This window comes from Rana temporaria, chromosome 2 (assembly GCF_905171775.1).
Source record: "Rana temporaria chromosome 2, aRanTem1.1, whole genome shotgun sequence".
NCBI classification, from domain to species: Eukaryota; Metazoa; Chordata; class Amphibia; order Anura; family Ranidae; genus Rana; species Rana temporaria.
The window spans coordinates 218257439-218283564 of record NC_053490.1 but is presented as its reverse complement, the minus strand read 5'-3'; the positions used below and the strand labels follow the sequence as shown (position 1 = coordinate 218283564).

Sequence of the window (26126 nt, the reverse complement as noted above, 5' to 3'; positions counted from 1 at the left end):
CACCTTGTTTTCTTAAAGTGCCCCTCCCGAGACTAGACTCTGGATCCGCCCCTGGTGAACACGCAATGCATTACGCTGCAAAGGGTTAAAAGAAGTCATCTTCATGTCATACACGGGTATATGGTGTTTTGGTGCCGAGGCATAGCTATATGTAGAGCTACAATGCAACACTGGCTGCTGCAGTCTTGCACCATTCTTTGCTGTACTAGCGGACATGTTACCGGTGCTTACATGCTGGAGTTCAAAGAACCATGTTAAATACCGTATTTAACCACTTGCCCACCAGGTAAATTCTGGCACTTCTCTCCTTCATGTGAAAATCACAATTTTTTTGCTAGAAAATTTATCAGAACCCCCAAACATTATATATTTTTTTTTAGCAGACATCCTAGGGAATAAAATGGCAGTCATTGCAATACTTTTTGTCACACCGTATTTGCGCAGCGGTCTTACAAGCGCACTTTTTTTGGATAAAAATCACTTTTTTGAATTAAAAAATAAGACAACAATACATTTTGCCCAATTTTTTTATATATTGTGAAAGATAATGTTACGCCGAGTAAAATGATACCCAACATGTCACGCTTAAAAATTGCGCCCGCTCGTGGCATGGCGTCAAACTTTTACCCTTAAAAATCTCGATAGGCGACGTTTAAAAAATTCTACAGGTTGCATTTTTTGAGTTGCAGAGTAGGTCTAGGGCTAGAATTATTGCTCTCGCTCTAACGATCGCGGCGATACCTCACTTGTGTGGTTTGAATACCGTTTTCATATGCGGGCGCTACTCGCGTATGCGTTTACTTCTGCGCGCGAGCTCGTCGGGACGGGGCGCTTTAAAAAAATTTTTTTTGGTTTTCTTATTTATTTTTATTTCGTTTTATAATTTTTTACACTGAAAAAAATAAAATAAAAAAAATTGATCACTTTTATTCCTATTACAAGGAATGTAAACATCCCTTGTAATAGAAAAAAGCATGACAGGTCCTCTTAAATATGAGATCTGGGGTCAAAAAGACCTCAGATCTCATAATTAGACTTAAATGCAAAAAAAAAAATAAAAAAAAAAAAGTCATTTTTTCAAATGACAAAAAAAAAAATGTTTCTTTAAGAGGCTGGGCGGGACTGACGTTTTGACGTCACTTCCGCCCAGCAGAGCTATGAGGACGGGTGAAGGAGATTTCTCCTTCAGTCCCGTCCCCGCTCAGCTGCCGGACACATCGGATCCCCTCCGCCGCTACCGACGGCTCCGGTAAGCGGCGGAGAGCGCGGGAGAGCGGCGGGAGGGGGGGGGGGCCCCTCTCCCGCCACCGATAACGGCGATCTCGCGGCGAATCCGCCGCGGAGACCGCCGTTATCGTGTACACCACCGCCCCCTGCAAAGATGAATATCTCGGTTGTGGCAGCAGCTGCTGCCGTTATCGAGATATTCAACTTTAAAAAGGAGGACGTCTTTTTGACATGGGGTGGTGGTCAAGAGGTTAATCAGCGTATAAAACACGCACTTTTTTACCCTGAAAATAGAGGGTAAACCGTGCCTGCGTGTTATACGCCAATATCTGCTTTTTTTTACCAACGGGGGCGGGGATCGGGCGGTCCGCCTGGGTGCCCCCCATTGGGAGCATGTCAGGCTGGCTGCCCCGCCTTTCCTGGCCGTGGGACAGTGCTGCCAGAATACTTTAAAGTTCAGAAAATATTACTGCTAGCCCTTTGTCCTATACCGCTCCCCCGTGTAACCCTTAGGCCCCTTTCAGACTTATACGACTTGTCCCACAATTTGTGATGACAGAGTAGCATGACAATTTGTTTATGATTTCCAATGACAATTATTCATATTAGCACGACTTCAACGCTGCTGCACTACTTTGGTCCGATTTTGATGACACTTACACAGGAATTCCCGGAAATCGTGGCCGCAAATCGCGGCGAAGTCGCAGTACTGTGAAAGGGGCCTAAATGTAAATCTAAGCCTCCAAATCCCTCAATTAACGCTGCTCGTTGTGGCTGCTTCTCCTCCTCCCACTCCGCCTCCTCCTCAAGTTTAGCTTTTGATTGGAGGAGAGCCGCCATTTGACCATCACTGAAAGAGTAGGGTAGTCACATGACCGGGTCCGGCGTTACTGAAGGTATTTAGAAGCTATGATTTACAAAAAGAGTGACACAGGAAGAGCAGTGTATGAGAAGGTGCTAACAGCGAAATTTTCTCAACTTTAGAGTATGCGGGCAGCGCCGTCCCAGGAGACCCATAGTGCAAGAGGGGGGGGGCTTTATAATGAAAGGGGGCTGTGTGTTGTGCCGGGGGGGGGGAGGGGGTGTGTGTTGTGCAGGGGGCCGTGGAAAGTTATTTTCCCGAAACATCCCTGTTAAAGTTTTATGCTGATAAATATGGTGAGATGATGACATATTCCAGCACACAGCTCACGTGAAGTCATAATGTAAAAACAATGTCGCCCTCAGTGTATGAAAAATCACTATTCACATTGAATTATAAAACCCTATGTAAGCTACACTAATAGCATGCACATTTTAAAATATGTCATTTTGAACCAACCATTCAAGGACAGAGCACACTTTTTAAAAGGGGGAAAAAAAAAAAAAACACTATTGTGAAGTTGTTCATGTAATTTTTCTTATCCATCTTTCTACCAGGGCAATTAGTTTACAATTTTAGCACTTGAAAATTACTTTAAAACACCTAACAATTTTATAAAAACAAATAAAAATAAAATGGTGGAATTTGTATAGCATGATATTTTAGCAAATGTTTATCAATGCATATTTTTAGGACAAAATATGCTAAAATTAATTTTAGTTCACACAAACACAACACAATACACTTTTTCTTGGTAAATTATAAAGATAGGGTTGTGTTAAATAAATGTATAAACATACCAAGCCTTACAATTGCACCTGCCCCCGAAATGGCAAATAAAAAAAAAAACAAACACACACACTATCAATGTACTTGTAAGGATCACTTTCACATGAAAGCTGGGAGTCGGCTGAAAAAAATCAATTCTAAGCTTATGGCTGCTGTGAGCTTGTTTTAACCCCTTGGGTACCAAGACATTTGAAAAAGTATCTTGGTAGACAAGGAGTTAAAATAGAACGAATGCTTAAAAATTATTTATATATATATATATATATATATATATATATATATATATATATATATATATATATATATATATATATATATATATATATATATATATATATATATATATATATATATATACACACACACACACACACACACACATACATATATATATATATACACACACACACACATATACATACATACATACATACATACACTATAAAAAGATTCCTTTCACACTGGGGCAGGGGCGTTGTCGGCAGTAAAGCACCATTTTTAGTGGTGCTTTACCATCGTTTTTTGCGGAGGTATTCGGCCACTAGCAGGGCACTTTTAACCCCCGCCAGCGGCAAACTAGGGTTAAAACCACCCGCAAAGTGCCGTTGCAGCTGCCCATTAATTTCAATGGGAAGGAGCAGTGGAGGAGCGGTGTACCCACCGTTCCAAAGATGCTGTTTGCAGTATTTTTTTTTTTTTAATCCTGCCAGCGCATTGCCTTAGTCTGAAAGCACTCGGCTTTCACACAAACTGCAGGGGGGGGCCAATTTACAGGCGTTATTTTTAGCCCATAAGCGCCTGAAAAACGCCCCAGTGTGAAAGGGGTCTTACCAAAAAGTATTGCGACACCTGCCTTTACACGCACATGAAATTTAATGGCAGCCCAATCTTAGTCCGTAGGGTTCAAATCCTAAGTTGGCCCACCATTTGCAGCTATAACTCTTCTGGGAAGGCTGTCCACAAGGTTTAGGAGTGTGTATATGGAAATGTTTGACCATTCTTCCATAAGTAGATTTGTGAGGTCAGGCACTGATGTGGGCGAGAAGGCCTGGCTTGCAGTCTCCGCACTTAATCATCCCAAAGGTGTTCTGTTGGGTTGAGGTCAGGACTCTGTGCAGGCCAGTCAAGTTCCTCCACCCCAAACTCACTCATCAATGTCTTTATGGACCTTGCTTTTTGCACTAGTCCAAAACAATTGGGGGGATTATGGTGTGGGTCTTTTTTTCAGGGGTTGGGCTTGGCCTCTTAGTGCCAGTGAAGGAAACATTTAAGGTGTCAGCATACCAAGACATTTTGGGACAATTTAATGCTCCCAAATTTGTGAAAACAGTTTAGGGATGGCCTCTTCCTGTTCCAACATGACTGCACACCAGTGCACAAGCAAGGTCCATAAAGACATGGGAGGAACGAGAGTCGCTGTGGGGGCTTTGATCCAAGGCAAGTAATTCATAATGAGCTAGTATGCTAGTCATACTAGCTCATTATGCCTTTGTCTTGCAGGTTTTTGTTTTTGTTTTTTAAGTTGCAGTATTGTCATTTCTTTATCGCAACTTATTACTTCCAAGAGAAGTTCATACATTACAATGCAAATACATTGATTCATAAAGAACATTTTACAGTACTTACATACAAAGGGTTGACGAATTTCAGAAAATAACGATCCACTAGACTGCAGTATATCTAGCGGCAAGTCTCTAGAAAAAAGGGGAAGAAAAAAAAATATTATATAAGAATTTTTGCAAAGCTAAATACATATATCTAGTGCTTTTCATCCTTAAATATTCTGCCAACACCAAAGATGCTAACAATTTTACTAAACAAAAATGCCCATTTCTAGCATCCAAAACTGTTATCTTTGGATGAAATGGGGGGATCTGCGTCAGGTATTAAATGCCGTTTGCATTCCCACTGAAAAGCTTCACCTTAATATCTATTCTGCCCAACACCCTTCATGTTGGCAGGAACTGAAGACACAGCAATAAAAATCTGACAGAAGCCATAACGCTTACAAAAATTGTGTTCCCTGCTGTCTGTATTCCAATTGAGCTGAATCCCAATCAAAGCAGGTGTCAAGGAGAAACCTCTCACACAAGGACAAACAAAATAAAAATCCATAATAAATGGGCCTACTGGGGGACCTACTTAAAAGTGAGGGCAAAAGGGTAAGGAACTTTGTAGGAACACTTCCTTACCATTAAAATTAAAAAAGTGTATTGTATTTTTCACTGAGCCCGTATTCTGAGTAAGGGCTTGTTCATACTTGCTAAATTATGACGCTCAACAAACATGCCTATAGCGTTTGTAAAGTGTTAGTATGGGCATCAGACAGGCACCAATGAGCTTTAGAATGGGGCGTTTTACAAGCGTTAAACCGCTCCCTAAAGGCCCCATGTGCGGATTCCTAGCGTTTGATGAGCGTTAAAACTGCTCCACAACGGAAAGTGACAGATTTTAACCACGCCTAAAATACCTACCAAGCGCTTGCAGAGCGTTACCATTGACTTGAATGGGAGGTGCCGAAAAGTTTCATTGCCTCCTGACTCGACATGAAGCTTCAATTTTGAAGCAAAGCTAATACTTCAAGCTTTTGTAATGTGAACAGCATAATGTGCTGTCCATTGAATCTTGTGCATAGGCGTTTGAGGGGCGGTTTACCGCTTGTCGAACGCCTGTTCTTAAACCCAGTGTGAACTCAGCGTTAGAGTCGTTTTTAAGGTAAAAATTGAAACTCTGACAGGCCTAGGCAATTTAATCTGAGGATATGATAAAAAATTCATATGCAGAGTAAAAACCCAACATATATAAAACACCGCTATTTAAAATTTCAGAGCACAGATATAGCCACATCTAAAAGCTTAGGCTGGAGGGAAATAACCCAATATAGGGATACCCTCACCAACAAATATTAAAGACTGTTTTTCCGGGCCAGAACTTATAACTGCAGCACAGCTTGAGAAACTAGGACCATGTAAGTGGTATATTTTAACCACTTCAGATCCGCGCTATAGTAAAAATACGTCTGCAGCGCGGACCTGAAGTGCCAAGTGGCCGTTTTTAAACGGCCTGTCGTTTCTCTGCTGGAAGCGCGTCCCCGCGATCGCGCTTCTGCAGAAAACTGTGTTGGCCGTGTCCCTCGGACACAGCCAATCACAGATCGTGCTGAATGGCCAATCACAGCGGCCATTCAGCACTCGATCGAGCCGTCCAATGAGAGATGATCTCAAATGTAAACATATGAGATCATCTCTCATCGCCGGCTTTCTCTCCTTACACACAGACCGCGTGTGAGGAGAGAAAGCCGTTTACAGTGTGTAAAAGTGAGTGACATAACACTACCCACAGTCCCTGCCAGTGCCACCTTACAGTGCCATCAGCCAGTGCCATCAGCCAGTGCCAGTGCATTTATCAGTGCCACCTGCCCCTGCCATCAGTGCCACCATTTATCAGTGCCACCTGCCCCTGCCATCAGTGCCACCTGCCCCTGCCATCAGTGCCACCTGCCCCTGCCATCAGTGCCACCTGCCAAAAGTGCCACCTGCCAAAAGTGCAATCTGCCAGTGCAATCTGCCAGTGCCACCTGCCCGTGCCACCTGCCCGTGCCATCAGTGCCGTCAGCCGCCAGTGCCACCTGCCGCCAGTGCCACCTGCCCGTGCCACCTGCCCGTGCCATCTTCCCGTGCCATCAGTGCCGTCAGCCATCAGTGCCACCTGCCGCCAGTGCCACCTGCCCGTGCCACCTGCCCGTGCCATCAGTGCCGTCAGCCATCAGTGCCACCTGCCATCAGTGCCACCTGCCATCAGTGCCATCTGCCCGTGCCGTCAGCCATCAGTGCCACCTGCCATCAGTGCCACCTGCCATCAGTGCTACCTGCCATCTGCCATCTGCCCGTGCCATCTGCCAGTCCCATTTGCCGTCAGTGCCACCTGTCAGTGTCATCAGTGCCACGTGCCATCTTTTGTCATGGCTAAAAGATCTTTTTCAGTTACGGAGGCATACGAAATTATTGCGGCCGACGAGAGCAACGGGGAGCTCTGCGATTCGGATTCCTCCGCAAGGTCAGACGCCGGATCTGATGTTGACTATGAGCCGATAGTTAGCAGTGAAGAGGAAGAGGAGGAAGAGGAGGAAGATGAGGAAGAGGAGGAAGAGGGGGAAGATGAGGAAGAGGAGGAAGAAGAGGAAGAAGAGGAGAAAGAGGAAGAAGAGGAAGAAGAGGAGGAAGAGGGTCCGCCCGCCAGACGAAGGCGTATTGCTAAGGAGGCAGTGCCATCCACCAGCACTGCTGTGCCATCCACCAGCACTGCTGTGCCATCCACCAGCACTGCTGTGCCATCCACCAGCACCGCTGTGCCATCCACCAGCACCGCTGTGCCATCCACCAGAACCGCAACACCTCGTCAAGCAAGGTCACGTACCAGTAGGTCCCATGCCAGCCTTCCCTATTCCCTTCAGTACCCCTTGTGGCTTCCTCCTAATTCAGGAGAAGCCAACATTCCCCCTTTCACTGCCCAGCCAGGAGTCCAAGTGGACACAGAAAATTTTGCCCCAATAGATTTTTTCAGTTTAATTTTTACTGAGGACTTGCTTTCCTCAATTGTTTCCCAGTCCAATCTCTATGCCCAACAATTTATTTCCAGTCACCCCACATCCTATTATGCCCGTCCCTTCCAATGGAGACCCCTTACAGTGGAAGAGTTTAAAATTTTTTTGGGCCTCGTATTCTGTATGGGACTAAACCACAAAAACGAAGTACGTTCATATTGGTCAAAACGCCCCATATACCACATGCCCGTCTTTTCCTCAAAAATGCCCAGGTCCAGATATCAAATGATTATGCGATTCCTACATTACAGTGACAATACCCAGTGCCCTCCCCGAGATGACCCAAATTTTGATAAACTTTATAAGATTCGGCCACTACTAGATTATTTTTCCCAAATTTTCCCCCAGTTGTTTACCCCGGACCAAAACATCTGTGTTGACGAGTCACTTGTCAAATTTTCTGGCAGGCTCGGCATAAAGCAATTTATGCCCTCCAAAAGGGCCCGCTATGGAGTGAAGCTCTACAAATTATGTGACCGTGCCACCGGATATACCTATGCCTTCAACATATATGAAGGAAAGGACAGCCAGCTACACCCCCCTAATTGCCCAGACTACATAGGAACCAGTGGGAAAATTGTTTGGCAACTCCTAAACCCGCTCATGGAGAAAGGCTACCACTTGTATGTGGACAATTTCTACACAAGTTTGCCCCTTTTCCGAAACTTGTATAGAAAGAAGACACCCGCATGCGGCACCGTACGGTCGAACCGGAAGGGCTTTCCTCAAAGCCTCGTCACCAAGAAGCTAAGAAAAGGGGAGACGGCGAGTGCACGCAATGAGGAAGTTCTGGCCGTGAAATGGAGGGACAAAAGGGATGTGTACGTGCTTTCTACCATCCACAACAATACATGCGTTACCATCAGAAGGAGGAATGGGCAAATCCAGAAACCTAAATGTATCCACGAATACAATAAGTTCATGGGGGGTGTCGATTTCAATGATCAAATGATCGAGCCCTACCTTTCCACAAGACGATCATACCAGTGGTATAAAAAAGTTTCAATTTACTTATTCAATTTGGCCATATACAACACGTACGTATTATATCGAAAATCCACTCCAAGACCCAAATCCTACCTTTACTTCCAGGAGGAAATCACCACTGCCCTTTTATACACCAGCAACCCACCAGCAACCATTCGATCCGATGTGGTAAGCCGACTCTACGAGCGCCACTTCCCAGATAAAATCCCTCCCGGACCAACAGGCCGAAATTCCCAAAAAAAATGCCGGGTGTGCTCCAAAGATGGAGTGAGAAGAGACACCCGTTTTCATTGTGCCCAATGCCCTTCCCAACCAGGCCTCTGCATAGGCGGCTGTTTCCGCCGTTATCATTCCTTACTAAATTATTAGTCACTTCCTGCCATTTACCTTTACACCCCTTATGCCTCTGCTTGCTCTGTATTTGACCCTGGCTTGTTATTTGACCACGATTCTGCCTACCGATTTTGTTTATACCTCTGCCTGATATGGAACTGACCCTGGACTGTTATTTGACCACGCTTATGCCTACCGATTCTGTTTATACCTCTGCCTGATATGGAACTGACCCTGGACTGTTATTTGACCACGCTTATGCCTACCGATTCTGTTTATACCTCTGCCTGATCTGGAACTGACCCTGGACCGTTTGACCATTCTTTTTGCCTGCCTCTTGGACTGATCTTTTACCCTGCCAGTGGACTAGTGGGATTCAAAGCACAGGGGTCTCACATGTGAGGGGCTCCAGAATTGTTTTTCTGGATGAAGAAAACTATTGTTTTTGTTTTCTCATTCTAGATTAGGGTCTGGTTGCCCGGAGGCTTCAAAGAGATTTGGGTGGGAGAAGCCTCTACCCCTGTCCCCATTCTGTCCTGAACGAGGCCCTACTTCTGCCTGCTGCCTGTAGGACCTATGCCATCATGCCTGTTGCCTGGACAATTGCATTTTCTTTTGCTGACCAAGTCCCTGCCTGCTGCCTGGACCAGTGCTATCGTCCCGTGGACAACTGCGCTACTAAAACCACAGGTACATTTTTTGTTTACCCTTTGCTTAGCATAATGTATTTTGGTGTGTAATTCTTGTCATGTGTATGCTATGTGTCCCTAGAACACCGGTTGGTCTTCCTTGCATGTTGGGCCTCTGTATGTGGTCAGGCTGTGAAAAAGTCCCACACATGTGGTATCGCCATACTCAGGAGGAGCAGCAGAATGTATTTTGGGGTGTAATTTTTGCTATGTACAGGCTATGTGTTGGCAATATCTTATAAATGGACAACTTTGCATAAAAAAATTGCGTTTTCATTTTTTTTCCACATTTTCCAGAAACGTTTGGAAAAAAATGAATCGTTCAAAAGACTCATTATGCCTCATAGATTATATGTTGGGGTGTTAGCTTTCCAAAATGGGGTCACTTTGTGGGCATTTCCATTGTCCAGGTGCTCTAGGGCCTTCAAAAGTGTAATAGGTAGTCAACAAATTAGATGTGTAATTTATGCTCCTAGAACACCTGATGGTGCTCCCTGCATATTGGGGCTCTGTATGTGGCCAGGCTGTGAAAAAGTCCCACACATGTGGTATCGCCATACTCAGGGGGAGTAGCAGAATGTATTTTGGGGTGTAATTTTTGCTATGTACAGGCTATGTGTTGGCAATATCTTATAAATGGACAACTTTGCGTAAAAAAAATGCGTTTTCATTTTTTTCCCACATTTTCCAAAAACGTTTGGAAAAAAATGAATCGTTCAAAAGACTCATTATGCCTCATAGATTATACGTTGGGGTGTTAGCTTTCCAAAATGGGGTCACTTTGTGGGCATTTCCATTGTCCAGGTGCTCCAGGGCCTTCAAAAGTGTAATAGGTAGTCAACAAGTTAGATGTGTAATTTATGCTCCTAGAACACCTGATGGTGCTCCCTGCATATTGGGGCTCTGTATGTGGCCAGGCTGTGAAAAAGTCCCACACATGTGGTATCGCCATACTCAGGGGGAGTAGCAGAATGTATTTTGGGGTGTAATTTTTGCTATGTACAGGCTATGTGTTGGCAATATCTTATAAATGGACAACTTTGCGTAAAAAAAATGTGTTTTCATTTTTTTCCCACATTTTCCAAAAACGTTTGGAAAAAAATGAATCGTTCAAAAGACTCATTATGCCTCATAGATTATACGTTGGGGTGTTAGCTTTCCAAAATGGGGTCACTGTGGGCATTTCCATTGTCCAGGTGCTCCAGGGCCTTCAAAAGTGTAATAGGTAGTCAACAAGTTAGATGTGTAATTTATGCTCCTAGAACACCTGATGGTGCTCCCTGCATATTGGGGCTCTGTATGTGGTCAGGCTGTAAAAAAGTCTCACACATGTGGTATCGCCATACTCAGGAGGAGTAGCAGAATGTATTTTTGGGTGTCATTTGTGGTATACACATGCCATGTGAGAGAAATAACCTATTACAATGACAATTTTGTGAGGGGGAAAAAAAAAATAAAAAAAATATTCATTTTGCAAAGAATTGTGGGAAAAAATTACAACATCAAAAACCTCATCATGCATCTTACTAAATACCTTGGAATGTCTACTTTCTAAAAAGGGGTCATTTGGGGGGTATTTGTACTTTCCTGGCGTGTTCAGGGCCCCAAGAAATGAGATAGGCACCGGTACAACAGGTGTGATATTTTTTTATGATTTGCACCATAGCTTGTAGACTCTCTAACTTTCACAAAGAGCAAATAATATCCACTAATTTGGGTTATTTTTACCAAAGACATGTAGCAGTATAAATTGTGGCCAAAATTTATGAAGAAAAATTAATATTTTGCTAAATTTTATCGCATAAACTAAGAAAAATTCATTTTTTTTCAAAATTTTCCGCCTTTTTTCATTTATAGCGCAAAAAATAAAAAGTCGAGAGGTGATCAAATACCACCAAAAGAAAGCTCTGTTTCTATGAAAAAAAGGACAAAAAATTCATTTGGATACAATGTTGTATGACTGAGTAATTAACATTCAAAGTGTGAGAGTGCTGAAAGCTGAAAATTGCTCCGGGAACGAAGGTGGTTTAAGTGCCCAGTAAGCAAGTGGTTAAAATGCGACAGGGGTTAGACCACTCTGTAGGTTTGACTTAAAGGATCACTAAAGGAAAATATTTTTTTAGCTAAATAGCTTCCTTTACCTTACTGCAGTACTTGTTTCATGTCCTCATTGCTCGTTTTTGCTTTGAAGTAGCTGTAATTCTGCTCTGATCTCCACACTTCCTGCTTGTCTGGCTCCTTATGAAAAATCTCATGGGAGCTTTTCACTGTGGTCCAAGCTGTGTGTCTAAAACTCCTCAGAACCAATCAGATTCAATTTAAAAACAAAACACTGCCCTGAATTTGTTTTTTTTTGTTCTGTGGGTCTCTTTACTTCACAGAAACATGAAACCAGTTTAAAACCGAAAGTGAAACTGCAGGTACATTATATGATTGAATTTAATCTATTTTTAATCATTTTTAAAAGGAATCAGTTAACTTTTATGTCTCTATACCCTGTAAACAGTCATTTCAGCAAAAAAAATGTGTTCATTTAGTGACCCTTTAAGGCTGGTATACATGGATACGCAGAAACCAGCTGAATGTTGCTCTGCGTGTACTGCCATTTGTTCAACGATCATGCTGCAAATCCAGCATTTGTACAGTGGATGCACGCCGATCTGTGTATTTTAACGGGAGAGGGGGGTCAGAATTCCATAGCTCTGTGGGTGCGATCCCTGCAATCACATTACTTGAGGGGATCTGCAATTTTTTTTTCTGTTCAATCTGCTAGTTTTGTTTTCAGTTTTGGATGCGAGTGGCATGGGATTAGAACCTCTATCAGTATCTTATTGTCGTCTGCATTGTTTTGGGAGATTACGGGTGCATTCATTCTTCTAAATACATCCAACACCGATTGCATACGAGAACCCCTGGGGTGGGGGGGGGGTGTTCCAGTGATTAGCTGCAGGAGGCAGCCCCATTGAAAGCAATTGGGAGCTGTCAGATCCCACATCTAATCACAGCCACTCGCATGCAATTGCTTATGCAGCAATAACATGCCGGTGATGAGCTCTGGATTCAGACTGCTTGCATCCAGGGCTGATCACTCGAATGCGATCGCTGCATGAGAAATCACATGCAAGTGGACATGATTAGCTGCAGGAGATTGCAGTCCCTAATTGCTTTAATGGGGCTACGCTCCACAGCAAATCACTGTGAACCCCACTGGAGATCTCACAAATGTTTAGATGCATCGGCAGGTGTGAATGCACCCTAACTCCCCTTGTAATGTGTGCTGCCTTTACTCACCGATCTGGCTGTTTCTTCTCCCTGCTTTTCAGGAAGAAGAAACAGCCAGATCACAGTTCTGTGTACACATATTTCTGTGTGTTTGTAGACAAATCTCTGATGTGACTGGACATAGCCGATCAGCAGGTTTCAGACAAAATAATTGGCTGAAACCTGTTGACAAACTAACAAACTTGTGCATATGTGCGTCCCAAACCTAGAAGAAAGCCGGCAATGTACAAGTGCCTGCACCTGCTGCTTGCTCGCAGTACTGTAAGTGGGTCAGTGGTTAAGAGGAGTGAGCCAAACTATCTGTTGGTAGGTGAGAAGTGTCATTGAAGGCTACAGACAATGCTTGTTGCATTGATTAACCCATTGTTGTGCAACAAAATATAAAATTTAGTAAAACGCCATTTGTATTTCTTTTTAAAAATATTTTCTGTTGAATCAGAAATCAAAATTCAAGTTTTTGTTAAAATTATTAATGCCGGCAGTTTCAAGTTCGTTCCAGGATTTTTTTTTTACGTGGAGGGGTACCAACAAATTAGTCTGTTTGTAGATGTAGTTGTACAGATAGATGTGGACACCATGTTCTGTTATGTACTATTGTTTTTCCATTTTAAAGCCAGAATGTCATTTTTTTTTCATAATGTATTAACACTGCAAAAAGGAATCCCTTTATTCAGGGTTCCTCTGGAGAATTACTTAGGGCTTGCTCAGTGAAAAACTAGATGGAGGAGTAGTCTAGTAATGCTAATCTACAACATTAAACCCCAATTACTGGCTCTTCCTCTTCCTGATTCAGGAGTTGAAAATCAATAGCAGCAGCTATATTACCAGCCCTCACTTACACTGCTGCTGGGACTTAGACCCCTTTCACACTGAGGAGTTTTTCAGGCGGTACAGCGCTAAAAATAGCGCTGCTATACCGCCTGAAAAACTCCTGCCCAGCAACCTCAATGTGAAAGCTGGATAAAAAAAAAAAAATTCTGCAAGCAGCATCTTTGGAGTGGTATGTATACGTTCACCGCTCCTTCCTATTTAAAACAATGGGAAACCGCAGCAATACCGCCCGCAATGCGCCTCTGCAGCGGCGCATTGCGGGCGGTATTAACCCTTTATCGGCCGCTAGCAGGGGTTAATACTGCACCGCTAGCAAACGCGACGGTATATCGCCGCTATTTTTAGCGGTGCTATACCGTGGCTCCCGCCCCAGTGTGAAAGGGGCCTAAGGCTTCATGTACACACTGCCTACATTTACAGCAGTTGCAGGAAAACGCAAAACTCTCTGATCAGACCTGCAAACACTTGGGAATCATGTATACCACAGATCACAAGAAGATTAGAATGGCTTCTTTATCAAATCATGCATATGGACTGTACCTCTCTACGCTTCATGTACACGGGACGTTTTTACAACCTCTCCTGAACAATTTAACTTGACAGATAGTAACCGACGTTAAAAAACATCAGTTTTGCCGTGTTTACATGCAGCGGTAAAAAAAAAAAAAAAAGGAGAAATGAAAAACACCTGTAAATGAAACGTGGCTAAACGCGAGTTACCGCGTTTAGCTGTTTGGAATGCCTCTAAACTCAGCTTCTGAACTCATTTTTTTTGCGTTTAAAAAAAAATCCACTAAACTCAACTGCCTAGAAAAGACTATAAAACGACCCTGTGTACAAGTACTGATAGGATGGCATAGAGGAGAGTTCAGGAGCAGTTGAAAAAAATGCACAACTGCTCCTAAATGTCCGTTCACCAGCAGCATTGCACATGAGGCCCAAGTAAGATTTTGTTAAGAAACAAAGTACATAAACAAAATAGCTATATTCCCCTCCATGGGGCAAAGAGGCAATTGTAGATGGTTATTAAGTGAGAGCGATCAACTGTTTTAACACCAAAACGACAAAAGAAGAGTACAAAAAGTGATTCAAGCACAAACGGCTGTAAAATCACCCTGGGGTGTTATCATCAATATTAAAACTTGGAACGTTATGGTCCCATTCTTTAACAATTCAGCCAGGTTTAGTAATTCCTAGTGTCTCTAGAATTTTTTACAAAATCGTTAAGTAGAATTTCGGATTAATCATTCCATACAAGGTAGTTAGTGGTTGTTCTATACTTATATGACACTATATGGATGCTGAATGTGATGTGGAGTTTGCTGCTCAAACACATTGCAAGGATACAGCTATTAAATTGATACATAGGGTCCATGAACTCTTGGGCATTAGGCATCGGCAAATGTTATTTATATTTCTTTTACAAATGTAGGTACTGATTAATGAAAAGAACAGTTTTTCTATTCGTTGGGAGTCAGGCATCGTGTATCTATTTTTAGTAAGTATTTTAAAATGATCCTATATCATGGGAGGTGCTATTCACACCTTCATGTTTTGTGCCAAAACTCACAATGCAATACTGTGCGAGGCTCACTGTCAAAAAAAAAAAAAGCGCAGGAGCTACTTTGACCCATTTGTCGCATGTAGGGCATTCATATGAGTGGGCTGCCTTATGCCATCATGCAACAAGAGCACAAAAAACACATCGAGCTAGATTCACGTAGCTCAGCGTACAGTTGTGCCGGCGTAGCGCATCTCATATGCGATACGGCGACGTAAAAGCGCCCAGCGTAAATATGCACCCTAGATACGACGGCGTACTAACACTCACGTCAGTCGAAGGAAGCTGAAATTCAGGTCGTATCTAGCTCCGTGAATAGCACGCATAGATACGACGGTGCATCTACTGACTTACGCGGCGTATCAATAGATACGCCGACGTAAGAGCTACATGAATCTAGCTCATCGAGTCACGCAGGCACAAATCCAACCTTAAGCAGAACTAAAGACGCAATTGTGTCTACCTGAAAACAGGAGGGAATTTTGGAAAGGCGAGTAAGATGCCACAAAGCAGGGTGGATTTGATTTATAGTTCAGTAGGCGGAACAGAAATGGATGCGGCCGGGCACCTGGATGTGGAGGTCTGGCGGGGACCCCATGTGTCCTCTCCACCGCAAACATGGAGGAGAAAGCTTCACGGCCAAACGCGTCTCTGAGCCATGCTTCAATGAAAGCCACTGGGTTCTTACCCTCTGCCTTTTCTGGGATTTCCACTGCACCAATGTTATTTCTGCGAAGGCGATTCTCCATGTCTTCTAAACGGAATGCATTGACAGAGGCAAATGATTGTATGTGTCCGACATCCCTCTGTAATGGCTGCCATTCATCCTCTAGTGTGCCAAGACGAGCCTCCAGGGTAGAAGTGCGCTCCCACAGTTTCTGCAGGTCGTGTCTGACTAGGGATATTTCAGCCTTAACAAGGGGTTGTAAAGGTAATTTTTTTTCCCCCTAAATAGCTTCCCTTTACCTTAGTGCAGTCCTCCTTCACTTACCTCATCCTTCCATTTTGCTTTTAAAATGTCCTTCTTTCTTCTGAGAAATCCTCACTTCCTGTTCTGTCTAACTCCACACAGTAATGTGAGGCTTTCTCCCTGGTGTGGAGAAAGCCTCTTGAGGGGGGAGGGGGCGAGCAGGAGTGTCAGGACACCCACAAACACACAGCTCCTTTCTCTAACTGCAAAGTAGAGTGTACTGACTTGCCTGCTCGCCCCCTCCCCCCTCAAGAGGCTTTCTCCACACCAGGGAGAAAGCTTCGCATTACGGTGTTGAGTTACAGACAGAAGAAGAACAAGAAGTGAGCATTTCTCAGAAAAAAGGACATTTAAAAGCAAAAATCGAAGGATGAGGTAAGTGAAGGAGTACTGCACTAAGGTAAAGGAAGCTATTTAGGGAAACAAATACAAATAAATCCTTTACAACCCCTTTAAAGCTAGCTTAGAAATATTAAAAATGTTTAACATCATAGTATGTACTGTAATGTAGATTGCTGGAAACTTAAAGCAGTCGTAAAACGCTTACATATACCCACTGAAAATGACTGGCCTCAGGTTATACAAAGAGATGAAACAAATCCTCCTACATAGGTTGTACCTGTTTATCTGCAGTTTTCTCTTCTCTACAGCAGTTCAAAGTCCAGAATTTATACAGCTCGTCTGAGCTTTCAGAAAGCAGGGGACCTGACGTAACACTCTGCAGAGCTCAGTAAGGGGAGCTCTGAATGCTGATTGGAGGGAAGGGACACATCCCCCTTCACACAGCACACAGGAATAGAGCTGAGGCTGTCAATCACAGGCTGCATGCTGGAGCGCTCTCCCTTCCCTCCCATCTTTTTTTCTCTTTGCATCAGGAAAACTTATCAGAAAAGACAAATGTAGATAGCAAGGGAATGGGGCAGCAGGCAGAAATGAAACTTAGCTCTTTGGATTGTATATGTTTTGTTCATATTTTCTGTTAGAGGTTTACAACCACTTTAACATTTATAGCAGGGGACGTGCAGTCAGGTGAGGCAGAAGCCTGTCAGAAGCTACATACAGAGCGGCCAGTTTAAATACAAGCTGGCACACTCTGTTTGCAGCAGACTAAGAGGTAGAGCCCACAGTGCCTCTTACTTCTTGTCAGAGGCACTGAGCTCAATGGGCAGCTTGGAGTCTTGGACCAATGGTAAAGTACAATTGGCCCAAGCTGTCTAATAAAAATGCTGCAGTGGAGGCTATTCTCTGACTGCAGTGTCATAGAAGGGGGCGTGTCTAAAAGACAAATGCTTCCTTTCTGGCCCAGCCCTCGTAACTACAAAGAAAAAACATGGGTTTATGGGTATAAGATTTTCCCACAATACCATGTTTTTCTCACACAGTTAAGAGGGAGAATGAGTTTGCTGAAAAGGCACAGTTTTTTTCATCACCAACAGTCCCATTAATTTTATTGGGATGGCTGGTGATGCGGCAGTGACACAAGGTGAGGGATTTGGCGGCAGCAGTCGAGTGGATGCTCGCTAAAAGGCGCTGCCATGATGGATCTGAATCGACAGGTGCTCTTTAAATGTAATGACTTATTCTTACTGGCAGTTAGAATCTTTAATATTTGCAAACAAAATGAAGGTTTCCTATTTAGAATAAGAAGCGGTCACGTTAGTAAAACAGCGATATCAGAAACGATTCAATCATACAGTTTGTACTGTACATAGATTTGCAAAACAATGGGATAAAGGAATATTCCAGAACTATGCTTTATCTCCTGGTTACTGTGAAATTGTTTGAATGCATCAATGCAGCTTGCAGAGCTTTGATTCATTGAATATAAACATTGCAGAATTTACAGCCTCATGCTATATAACTAAGCTCCATTTCATGCCGATTAAACTAAATTATTAAATTTCAACCACTTCCATACTGCGCAAATTCCAACACTCCTCTCCTAAATCATAATCATTTGCTAGAAAATTACCCAGAACCCCCAAATATATATATATATATAGCAGAGACCCTAGGGAATAAAATGGCGGTCACTCCAACTTTTTACTTCACACAGTATTTGCGCAGCAACTTTTCAAACGCAATTTCTTTTGGGGAAAAACACACTTTCAGGAATAAAAAAAAAAAAAAAAAAGAAGAAGATAATCCAATTATTTTGTATAATGTGACAGATAAAGTTACACCAAGTAAATACATACCGTACCTCACGTCGCACTTTAAAATTGCACACTCGTGGAATGGCTCCAAAATATGATACTTAAAAATCTACATAGGCGACGCTTTGCTTTTCTTTTTCTTTACAGGTTACCTGTTTGAGTTACAGGGGAGATCTTGGGGTAGAATTATTGCTCTCACTCTAATGTTCGTGGTGCTACCACACGTGTGGTTTGACTGTTTACCTATGTGGACACAGCCTACATATGCGTTTGCTTCTGTGTGCGAGCACGGGGCACTTATTTTTTTGTTTATTTTACTTCAATTTTTACAGTTTCTCTTTAAAAAAATAAATACAAATTTGATCACTTTTACTCCTATTACAAGGAATGTAAACATCCCTTGAAATAGAAATGGGGCAATGACAGGTTCTCTTTATGGAGAGATGTGGGGTCAATAAGACCCCACATCTCTTCACTAGGCTGGAAAGCCTGAGATCAAAAAAAATAAACGATCTCAGGTTTCCCATCATATGACATTCTGTGGTATGGATGTGGTTAAGAAAACTCTTTAGATTTTTTTTTTTTTTTTATAAATTTGATAATAAAAAAAAAAATAATAATAATAATAATAATAATAATAATAATAATAATAATAATAATAATAATAATAATAATAATAATAATAATAATAATTTAAAAAATAAAAAAAATCATTGATTTGTATCCACCCTGCTACAGTGTATAAGCCTACTTGCCTGCTGTTAAAAAACAATGGCTCATGCTATGCTTTGTTTTTGGGTCACGTGAAGTAAAGTGGCAGTGAACTGGGGAAGTGACATCCATGCAGTGTTACGCCTAAACAGAAAGAAGGCTTTAACGCAGGGGTTGACAAATTTGCTTGGAATCTAGGAGCCAGCTAAAAAAGTTAGGAGCCAGAAAACACGCCCCGTCCCGACGAGCTTGCGCGCAGAAGCGAACACATACGTGAGCAGCGCCCGCATATGTAAACGGTGATCAAACCACACACGTGAGGCATCGCCGCGATTGGTAGAGCGAGAGCAATAATTCTAGCCCTAGACCTCCTCTGTAACTCAAAACATGCAACCTGTAGAATTTTTAAATGTCGCCTATGGAGATTTTAAAGGGTAAAAGTTTGTCGGCATTCCACGAGCGGACGTCATTTTGAAGCGTGACATGTTGGGTATCAATTTACTCGGCGTAACATTATCTTTCATAATATACAAAAAAAATGGGGATAACTTTACTGTTGTCTTATTTTTTAATTTAAAAAAAGAGTAATTTTTTCCCAAAAAAGTGCGCTTGCAAGACCGCTGCGCAAATACGGTGTGACAGAAAGTATTGCAACGATCGCCATTTTATTCTCTAGGGTGTTAGGATAAAAATATTATATATATATATATATATATATATATAAAATGTTTGGGGGTTCTAATTAGAGGGAAGAAGATGGTAGTGAAAATAGTGAGAAATGACATTAGAATTGCTGTTTAACTTGTAATGCGTAACTTGTAATACCAACGGCCGCCGCCAGCTCACATCTGGTGGTGATAACTTGTAATACCAACGGCTCACCACCAGATTCCAAGCCAAGTCGCCAGGACCCCATTTATAGTCGCCATGGCGACCTGGCGCACGGGATTTGTCGAGCCCTGCTTTAACGATACCAGCCCCCAAAAGACAGAGCTGCTTGCACTTGCCTTCCCAAGTGCCCTGCTCTAAAGATGCCACATCAGCACTCCCTCTTGAAGCTCAGCCACAGACATCTCCTGGGCTGAGTATTTAGATGTCTTGAATGGCTAGCCAGAGATGACACCACTCAAAAGCTTGCCATACATTATACGATTTTCTTATTCAATTGTCTTTAGATTTCCATTCAACTATGTAGTGCAAGCATGTAGTGCCCGATTGCATACAAATTGAACGTGTTTATGTTTGACCTCATATTAAATGGTCTTGGTAAAAAACTGAAAACTTCCTATCAAATACTTACCATAATTATGGATGCCATGACAGCATACGTATAGGTTAACCCCGCCTCCACTCCTCCCTTATAGGACCCCACTCCCATACATTTTTGCTCTGAGCTAGAGGCCGCGTTCCGTAACTAGCCTCCTCAAGACACTCGGGGGAGAATGTCATGGAGACTATCATCAGAAAAGGAAAATTACAGTAAGTATTCGATAGGAAATTTTCTGGTTTTCCTGACCGACACCATGTCAGCATACATATGGTAACTAACTCGCAATACACCCAGTGGGTGGGCAATGCTAACCCAAAGGCTTTAACTTGTACCATCAATAGACAGGACCTGCAAGCCAAAATGAACAGAGGATAAGTAAGCAGACTCTACACAATAACAAGCAATAAAAAGAAAAAAGTATTGAGGACCACAAGGCCGCCCAACAGACTACTTTGGGAACCACATGCTGCAAAGCTGCCCAAGGTGTAGACCCACTCCTAGTCGAGTGAGCAGACACTACCTCCAAAAGGAGCCATGCCCTTGGCTCTGTGAGCCTGTTGGACAGCCTAGGCAATCAGGGCCAGGAGTATTCTGTTCCATAACATCGGGATGCAGAGCCAAGGCAATGGTCCCCTTGATTATAATGAACTGAGCCCCACGGCACACAGGAGACTGAGTGGGCGCAAGGTGACTTTTCCAGATTCAGCTGCCAACCGAATTTTGGGAGCAATGAAAAGACCTGAAGCTCTGGGCTCCAGCTGCTGCCCTCCGTTTTGGGACAGTAGGACAGCCACGTAATTATGCAGGCATATGCACGCTCCTTGTTTTTATAAGTACTACAACAACCAATAAGACCCTGAAAACACACAGGGTGATGTTGAAAGCCAAAATGGCTGGAGCTGATCTTGACCTACAGCAAACCAAAGGAACTTGTGGATGTCTTCTACAATGGGCACATGAAAGTAAGCATCTTAGGACTATTGGAAACAAGCCAGTCACCTGGCTGGACCCCCTATGAATCAGGGACAAAGTTTCCACCTTCAACTTCTCCTTTACTGAAAATTGTCTCAGGTGCGCAGGTCCAAAACCAGCCTCTGCAAGCTGTTCCTCTTCATGACCATAAAGAGGAGCGAGTACCTACCCTAAAATCTCCCGCGTTCATAGACTGGCACAACAGCACTTTGCGACACCAGTGACTTATGTAAAGCATGATATATGCTGATTTTATCTCAGAGTGAAGTAAAATCCATTAAAATTAAAATTGGAGATGAGGAGAACTTCTGATGGACCTAAAAAAAAAAAATACTATTTTGATGTCCCAAAAGTCTGCTACCCAAACTCTGTAGCTTCTTGGATACCCGCGTTCAAGCTTTTAGCATACTTCTAAACACGTCTCCGCACCAAACCCTTCTTAAAATCCCAACCTGGTTTGTAAAAACATGCAAACCTCGCACACTTCGAACTTTGTTCTCTTGTTCATCTTCCGGCTTATTAGGCGCCAGACTCCCAACTTGCCAACTGTAGCTCGGGGGGGTTTGCTATCCAGCCTGCCAACCCTCAAAGGGAATGCTATATTACACCTGTTAGAGGCAGGATCAGCAAGTCCAGACCCTAGCACTCCCTTGCCGTAACTGTTAAGAGCACTATGTGGCACTATGTAGATGTCAATTGGAGCCTTACTATGAAAACTGACACCAGCGCCGGCTCCTGAATTACAGTTTCTGAAAACGCTCTTGAATACTGCGTCCACATTCTTCATCCACATTTTCAGCCTTTTAAACATGACCACAAGAGCCCATGCTGACTTTTGGGCTATTCACTGCATCTTCCAAGAAAAAGCGACATGTTGCTCAGAAAGGAGGTACATCTCACGACGTTGCTCCACTCATCCAAAATTTGTCAAAATTCCTAATATCTTATTCGTACAGTGCAGGTCACAGGAATTGGTTCTTAGACCATGGAAATCCCTAAGCAATAAGTCAACAGGTTGGTAAAATAATAACCAAAACAGCAGAAGAGCAACAAACAAAAACACACACACACACACACACACACACACAAAAAGGTCAATGGACCAGAACAAACATTAGAAAGCAGAAGCACCTTGCAGCTGTAGAAAGCATCAGCAGAGGGCAAAACAGCCACCAGGAAATAGGGTTTGAAAAACTGTGAAGAGGGTCAGATGGTTGCCCCGCAACCTGTGAAGAAAACAGATATGTGATGCTGAAAAAGTCCAAGAATTCCAACACCTCTACGAGAATAGGCTCATGAAGAGAAGGAAAGCTGCAAAGAAATTGTTTCAAAAAGTGCTTAGATTCAGATTATGTGGTCTTTGAATAGATAGGATGTGATGGATACATAACCTGATGACACATTAAAGGGTCACTTAAGGAAAAAAACATTTTTTGCTGAAATTACTGTTTACAGGGTATAGAGACATACAAGTTAACTGATTCCTTTTAAAAATGATTAAAAATAGATTAAATTCAATCATATAATGTGCCTGCAGTTTCACTTTCATTTTTTTAAACTGGTTTCATGTTCCTGTAAACTAGAGAGACACACAGAAAGAAAACAAACAAATCCAGGGTAGTGTTTTGTTTTTAAAATGAATCCGATTGGTTCTGTTAAGTTTTAGACACAGTAATGACAGCTTAGACCACAGTGAAAAGCTCCCAGTACTGTGGTTATAAGGAAACAGGCAACCAGGAAGTGTGGAGATCACAGCAGAATTACAGCTACTTCAAAGCAAAAACGAACAATAAGGACATGAAACCAGTACTGCAGTAAAGAAAAAAGGATTTTTGTACTCACCGTAAAATCCATTTCTCTGAGTTCATAGACGGACACAGCATCCTTTGACCTTCGGGTTATGTTCTTCCTACCAGGAGATTTTAGGCAGAATTCTTACAGCACTTAAGGTGTTAAAACTTTCCTTCATGCCGCTCCTCCCAGGGGGCGTGGCTCCCCCAGGCATAACCCACACCCTGCTCCAGCAGCTTCAGTTCGTAACAAGCAGTACAAACCAAGGAGGGGTGGGTGCTGTGTCCGTCTATGAACTCAGAGAAATGGATTTTACGGTGAGTACAAAAATCCTTTTTTCTCTTTCGTTCATAGACGGACACAGCATCCTTTGACCTTCGGGACGTCCCCAAGCAGTGTCAAAAAACGAGGGGTGGGAAAAATAACACAGCAAACAACAGGTTACACCCCAAACAAAACCGGAGTTACTCAACGGAGGAACTCCAACCTTAAACTGCCGCCTGTAACACCCTGCGGCCGAATGAGGCATCAGAAGATGCACTCACATCCACCTTCTAAAACTTTGAGAAAGTGTGGACCGACGACCAGGTCGCAGCCTTACACACCTGTAACACAGAGGCTTGGTGTCGGAAAACCCAGGAGGCTCCAATCGCCCTGGTCGAATGCGCCGTGACCCGAAAGGGAGGCGCCCGCCCCTTCAGGGCGTAGGCCTGAAGCACAACCTGTCGGATCCACCTGGAAATGGTGGCCGACGAGACTGCCAGGCCCTTACTGGGACCGGACACAGACACGAACAGCGAGTCCGACTTCCGGAACGGAGCTGTCGCCGACAAGTAAACTCGAAGGGCCCGAACCACATCTAGAGAATGTAAAACGGCTTCCTTCGGGTTCTTCGGCTGAGGACATAATGATGGAACAACAATGTCCTCGTTAATGTGAAAGGCCGAAACGACCTTCGGAAGAAAAGAAGGTCGCGGGCGCAGCACCGCCTTATCCTGATGGATGACCAAGTAGGGGGCCTTGCAAGACAAGGCCGCCAGTTCAGACACTCGTCTGATAGAGGTAATAGCTACCAGAAAGACCACCTTCTGCGACAAAGTCAGCAAGGGGATCTCCCGAATGTCCTCAAAGGGGGCACGCTGAAGCGCCGAGAGGACCAAGTTCAAGTCCCAAGAAGGTAGCGGAGGGCGCACCGGGGGGGCCACATGCCGGACCCCCTGCACAAACGTGCGAACCAAAGAGTGCGCTGCCACGGGACGCTGAAAATAAACAGCCAGAGCAGAAATCTGACTCTTGATCGTGCTCAAGGCAAGAGCCTGGTCCACTCCCCGCTGTAGGAACAGCAGGATCCGGGACACTACGTAAGTACGGGGGTGCCACTTCATCTCCTCACACATAGAGATGTATGCTTTCCATGTACGATGATAAATTTTTCGAGAAGTGGACTTCCGTGCACGCATCATGGTAGAGATTACCGGGCCCGACAGGCCCCGGTCCTTCAGTACCTGGTTCTCAACAGCCACGCCGTTAAAGCCAGTGACCGTAAAGCAGGATGGAAGATCGGGCCCTGAGACAGGAGATCTTCCCTCAGAGGCAGGCGCCAGGGGGCGTCTGCCACCAGACGTACCAGGTCCGCGTACCAAGAGCGACGCGGCCAATCTGGGGCGATCAGGATCGTTGGAATCCCTTCGGCTTCCACCCTGCGCAGCAGGCGGGGTAGGAGCCTTAGAGGAGGGAAGGCGTAAATCAGGTGATATTGACCCCAGGGAGCCACTAACGCGTCTGACGCGTCTGCCCACGGGTCCCTTGACCTGGCCACAAACCGTGGTACCTTCCGATTGAGACGGGACGCCAGAAGGTCCACGTCTGGAGTGCCCCATTTTTGGCACAGGATCTGAAAAACCTCCGGGTGGAGAGACCACTCCCCTTGATCCAGAGTCGTGCGACTTAGGAAGTCGGCTTGCCAATTCAGAACTCCCGGAATGTATACCGCTGACAGGGCCGGAACGGACCTTTCGGCCCACCGAAGTATGTGAGCGACCTCCGTCGCCGCGGCCGAGCTCCTTGTGCCGCCCTGATGATTGACGTACGCCACGGCCGTGGCGTTGTCGGACTGGATCCTGACAGGACGGCCCTGCAGCTCCAGGGACCACCTGACAAGGCACAGCTTGATCGCTCGGAGCTCCAGGATATTGATCGGCAGGCGGGACTCCTCCTGAGTCCAGCGCCCCTGGGCTGACTGGGTGCCCCAGACGCCCCCCCAGCCGAAGAGGCTGGCATCCGTCGTGACCACTGTCCAGCGGCACGGAAGAAAAGACTTCCCGGACCGAAGCACCGGAGACGTCAGCCACCATGCCAGGGAAGACTTGGCCAGATGGCTCAACCGAATCTGGCGATCCAGAGAAGATGGGACCCTGTCCCATCGTGACAGAACCTCCTTCTGTAGTACCCTGGTGTGGAATTGGGCATACGGAACCGCCTCGAAGGAGGCCACCATCAGACCCAGAACCCGCATGCAGAAGCGAAGAGACGACCACTTCTGGGTCGACAACTGTCTCACTGCAGATTGCAGGGTCCGCAGTTTTTCCGATGGGAGGAACACTTTTGCCTCCCCCGAATCCAAAACCAGCCCCAGGTGTTCCAGCCTCTGGGACGGAACCAACACTGATTTTTTGAGATTCAGAAGCCAGCCGAACTCCTGCAGAGTCCGACACGTGATGGACACGTCCTCCTCTAACTCTGAGCTTGAAGAAGCTCTCAGGAGAAGGTCGTCCAGGTATCCCACGATAGCGATCCCTCGCTGCCTTAGCAAGGCCAGGATCGGGGCGAGCACCTTGGTGAACACCCGTGGTGCCGACGCCAGCCCGAACGGGAGGGCCACGAATTGATAGTGGTCCTCCCCGATCGCAAAACACAGATATCTTTGGTGGCTTGTGCAAACGGGGACATGCAGGTATGCGTCCATGATGTCCAAGGACGCCATGAAGTCCCCCTGGTGGAGGGCCGCTATGATAGAACGGACCGACTCCATCCTGAATCGCTGCACCTTGACAAAGGAGTTGAGGGCCTTTAGGTCCAGGACAGGGCGAACC

At 44.4% G+C, this 26126-nt stretch overlaps 1 protein-coding gene across 3 annotated transcripts in view; it reads right to left on the bottom strand.

Annotated features, from left to right (window-relative positions):
* The window catches only part of NCK2 (NCK adaptor protein 2), an 89277-nt gene that overhangs the window by 35158 nt on the left and 27993 nt on the right, over positions 1 to 26126 (bottom strand). For all 3 annotated transcript variants that reach the window (XM_040336450.1, XM_040336447.1, XM_040336448.1), the window contains exon 2: positions 4505 to 4572. The gene's annotated coding sequence lies outside the window, so the exon portion shown is untranslated. The remainder of the gene's footprint in view (positions 1 to 4504; positions 4573 to 26126) is intronic.